Below are 5,000 nucleotides of genomic sequence, written 5' to 3'. Positions count from 1 at the left end.
TTTCCAAAACAAGTAAAATTAGCTAACCTCAATGAACCCAAAAATACCTTAAAATAAGTATATTCTCACTAACAACAAGTGCACTTTTCTTGTTATTAAAAAAAAGAGACCTTTTTGCTCGATATGTTGACAAATATTCTTAAATTAAGTGAATGCTAGTGCCCTTTATGGGCTCGGCATTACATTTCTTCTTTCTTCTACCTTAAAATAAGTATACTCTCACTAATGACAAGTGCACTTTTCTTGGTAGAAAAGACAAACATGAGACCTTTTTGCTCGATATGTTGAAAAATATTCTTAAATGAAGTAAATGCTAGTGCTATTATCTTGACAGAATGATATGCGCTCGGCATTACATTTCTTGAAACCAGCAAACTTATACTCAAAACTAATTTATTGTTCTTAATGGAAAGGCAACAAGGCAACCGCTTGTTACTCTCGGGGTCTCCTAGCCGCTCAGGCAAATCATATGGTCTAAAAATGCATTTTTCCATCGATAACATGACATCATCGCGCCAAGTGCGTGCTCTTTCAGTCAATTAGTGCGCAAGGAATATATATATATAGAAAATATACATATATATATATATATATATAGCCGTGTTTTCCATAAACTGCCAGGATAACTGTGGCGATGGGGGCGTGGCTATGGGCGTGGTCACCATGACATCATCGAGTAATTTGCATAATTTACTACAATGATATGATTTTCTCTAAAAAGGCTCAAAAAATGTATACTTACTAATTAATAATAACAGTTTTGTTTTAAACGTCCATCCATCCATCCATCCATCCATTTTACAATATAATTACAACACTTTATGTACATATTTATATACAGATTTGAACAATAAGTTATTCACTGAAATATATTTATTAATTGTGGTTCTTACAAAAAATATATCTTATAAAATATAAAAGCTAAAATGTCTCTTAAAGCTCTGCCCCTTTAATTAGTGCATACTAAATAATTTAACTTTAGCCTACTACTACAACCATATTATTTACCAGCAACATAAAGTGAGACAGAGGCAGAGGTGTCCTGCCACAGTCAGTAACAAATAAACAGAAAACAGTAGTGGTCAAATACAAATAAGGCTACAAGAGAAGTATCCTACACTTCTCTTTTGTAAAGTAAATCTGAACAGCCTATATGGGCATCTACATCACCTATATGATTTGCCTGAGAAGTTGGACAGGACAACAAAAAAAAACAAAAAAAAATTGTTTTATTTTATTTTATTTGTGGCGGACGTAATTCTTTCGTGGCGGGCCGCCACAAATAAATGAATGTGTGGGAAACACTGTATATTTACAGCCCGGCCCCAGGCCATTTTTTTTTTAATTGTAATTTTGAAGAATTTATCTGAATGTGCATGAACTATTTCTGTTCAAAATTGTTTGAAATGTCAAATGTTTAAATATTAACTGTCAGTTTACTGTACTGTGCCAACTGTACTACTCTATGAGTACGTGTTTTCTATTGTTTCATTGAAAATAAAACAGCAAAGTCCATTTGGCTGTCATCTGATTTAATTATGAGACACAATTGTGTCAAAGTCATGATTTTTTTTTTCATGCTTGAAATAAGAAATTCTTACTTTAAAAAAGCAGTTTTATACTTGTGAGTGTTGATGACACAGCTTTGCAACAGTTGATATTCTACTTTCAAGCATGTTTTACTCAATATAGGTCATCAAATCTCAGCAACAAGCTGTAATATCTTACTGAGATCATTTAGGACCAAAACACTTAAAACAAGTAAAACACTCTAACATAAAATCTGCTTAGTGAGAAGAATTATCTTATCAGACAGAAAATAAGCAACTATCACCCTTATTTGAGATATTTCATCTTACTTAGATGTCAGTTCTTGCAGTGTGCCTGCAGTGCAATATGTGCACTACCTTTATTGCTGTAGCCGGAAGGACAAAAAGTAGTTCCACTGGTATCGCACAGTTTTAAATTCACTTGCAGACTTAGATCGTTTTGATCGCCAATCATGTGTGCAAACAGCTGTGTAAACTTTATCTATGGCGTCAAAACGGTGCCAAAATGTTAGGATCCGCTGCTCGGATCACAGTTTGTTTATGTTTTCTTGTCACGTGTGTTTTCAGCACCTTGAGTTTTTGTTAGTTTCTGTTGCCATGACGGCAGATTGCTCACACCTGCCTCTGGTTAGTGTTCGGGACGCGCACCTGTTGCCCGGGCGCTAATCAGAGGGCTATTTAGTCTTTGCCCTGGCCTCACTCGGCCTGGCTTGCTAAGTTTGTGTTCACACAACAGTTGACGACTTTTGTTTCCTGCTCTTTAGCGACTAGTTTTCACACTAGCCTATTTTGGCTTGCTAGCTCCCACGCTAGTCTTTAAGTGCTATGAGCACGTGTTTATTTGTTCCTGTCTGATTTATGCTTTAATAAATCGTTCTTTACCTGCAAGCTGTGTCCGAAGCCCGATCTGCATCCCTGGGAGAACAAACACCCGCACCATGCGACCCGGTCGTCACACAAAATTCTTTAAATGCCCGTGAGAAGAGTTTGCCAAGTATGGAAATGAGTTGACGTTTTTAATGAAAGAAACTGCTGTTCTAATCTGGGTGTCGCGATAGCAATTATGTTAGGCAAGCAAACGGTTTGTAGCGTGTATGCCAAGCAAGAGGTACGTAGTAGAGATGCGCGGGTAGGCAATTATTTCATCCGCAACCGCATCACAAAAGTCGTCATCCACCCGCCATCCACCCGAACTAACATTTTATCAAAACCACAACCACCCGCCACCCACCCGTTGTTATATACCGTATTTCCTTGAATTGGCGCAGGGAATATAGTATTCGCACGTCTAGAATTACTGCCGGGTCAATCTCGTTTCTCAAAATAATTAACGCATGCTTGGCCTTATCGCCGGTTCAATATTAACGCCGGATCAAATTCGTTTCGCAAAATATTAATTTTATTATCGCATGTCTATAATTTTCGCCGGGTCAAATTCGTTACGTCACGAGTGACGATTTACCTGTCCTCATTTTCAAAATGGAGGAAGCTGATTTCAGTAGTTTGCAATCGCACAAAGGAAAAAAGATAACGAGCTATTCAGTAGGATTTAAAGTACAAGCTATTGAATACCGGTACGGTATGCTAAAAAGAACAGTAAGCAGCTATGTTTTATTAATATACCGTAGCTGCGTGTGTCAAATACGGTATGAGTCATTAAATGACTCCCGCCTCCTGGTGGTAGAGGGCGCTAGTGATCCTTCTTGCGACTTCCGGTACTGCAGAAGAAGTGACAACACGCAGCAACAGATCGTCTCTTTTTTTTCCTCTCGCCTGAACTTTTAACATGGAGGATTACATACCGGTATCTAAAATAAAACAGTTTTCTAAACTGGACTTTCAATCGAAGCAGGAGGTAATAATTAAAGGAATATCTCCATCGAGACAGAGAGACTTTTAAAACTGAAGAAAGAAAATAAGGAAGACTTCTATAAACAAGTTATCGATGCTTTTGGTCAGAAGGAGCTGCAAATGGACTCCATTTATAAGTACAGGTAAGACCATAATAACGTTTTTTTTTTATTAAATGTGCTTTTCATGATGGTATGCTTACATCACACTCAAAGCACACGCCTAAATTTACCGCATTCCTTTTGGTAAACGCCGGAGTGAGAAGAGGTTTTAAAATAATTAGCGCATGCACGGCCATCCCGCAGGCTTCCGGTAAACGCCGGAGTGACAGGAGGGTTTTAAATTAATTAGCGCCCCTGCGGCTATTCAAGGAAATACGGTATCTAATATAGACGATGCAAGGCATTAATATCTCTTGCGTGGCATTAATAACTTTTGGCCACGCATTGGGGCGGTATAGCTCGGTTGGTAGAGTGGCAGTGCCATCAACCTGAGGGTTGCAGGTTCGATTCCCGCTTCCGCCATCCTAGTCACTTCCGTTGTGTCCTTGGGCAAGACACTTTACCCACCTGCTCTCAGTGCCACCCACACTGGTTTAAATGTAACTTAGATATTGGGTTTTCACTATGTAAAGCGCTTTGAGTCACTAGAGAAAAGCGCTATATAAATATAATTCACTTCACTTCACATTAGAGGCTAAGAGATATTAATGCGTGATAATATTATTTATCATTATTATATTATTATTGTCATTTCCATTAAGAAAGTGTTGACTATTATTGTTATTTTTTTACCTGGTCTTTAGTATTCCCACGTTTGCTGCCGGCGATGCCATCTTTTTATTTTTTTCTTCTTCTGCTGTTGTGTGGTGGTGTGCTGTGTCACGCCAAATTTCTTCCCCCTACAAACCCCCCCCCCCCCCCCCCCCCCCCAACTACTTCCGTGGTCATGTTTCCTCTTACGTCATTGACAGCGATCGATAGCACTTCGGCTTTGACTGCCCGTCGCTGGAAGGATACTTCGTCTTTGACAGCTGCTGGAATCTGAAGAAATCGATTATTGTTTTTTTTTGTACAGGCGCGAAACAGGACAGTCGCGTGCCGGTTAAGGACCCCCGGCAACTTTGTGACTTTATTGGACGCAGCCCCGGAAGTAAATGGGGTGGGGGAAGGTTTTTGTAGGGGGGAAGAAATTTGGGGTGACAGCTGCAGCAGTGCCTGATGAATAATTGCCTGTTTCAAAGATTGCTGCTCGTTTTTTGTATGTGGGTAACAACATTTAACTATGTATATATATTTCCCAATTGGTTCAACCGCCACCCGCCCGAATCTATTTAAAAATTTATTTTTTTCGTCATGCATCCGCCCGACCCGCAGATTATCCGCGGTTGTGTCCGCAAACCGCGCATCTCTAGTACGTAGTAACGGGTGGCTGCGGCTCCTCCTCCTCGATCCAAGTGAAACGCAAAACCTGACTGTGACAGACTCCCGCTGTTGTCCGGGTTCCATGGACCACCAAGCACAGACATCACTTCCAGCATAGTTTGACTTTGTTTATTTTTTCAAATAATACTCAGTCTCAGGTCGGGTCGCTTTTCAG

General features: G+C 39.7%; 1 protein-coding gene across 2 annotated transcripts in view; it reads left to right on the top strand.

The window, feature by feature from the left end:
• mapkapk3 (MAPK activated protein kinase 3) overlaps window positions 1-1,496 on the top strand; it is a 75,459-nt gene extending 73,963 nt beyond the window's left edge. For both annotated transcript variants that reach the window (XM_062044848.1, XM_062044840.1), the window contains exon 11: window positions 1-1,496. This exon is cut by the window's left edge and continues 2,602 nt beyond it. The gene's annotated coding sequence lies outside the window, so the exon portion shown is untranslated.
• Window positions 1,497-5,000: the final 3,504 nt, after the last annotated feature.

Source organism: Entelurus aequoreus, linkage group LG01 (genome assembly GCF_033978785.1).
Source record: "Entelurus aequoreus isolate RoL-2023_Sb linkage group LG01, RoL_Eaeq_v1.1, whole genome shotgun sequence".
Taxonomy (NCBI): Eukaryota; Metazoa; Chordata; class Actinopteri; order Syngnathiformes; family Syngnathidae; genus Entelurus; species Entelurus aequoreus.
This window is presented reverse-complemented; position numbering and strand designations above follow the sequence as displayed.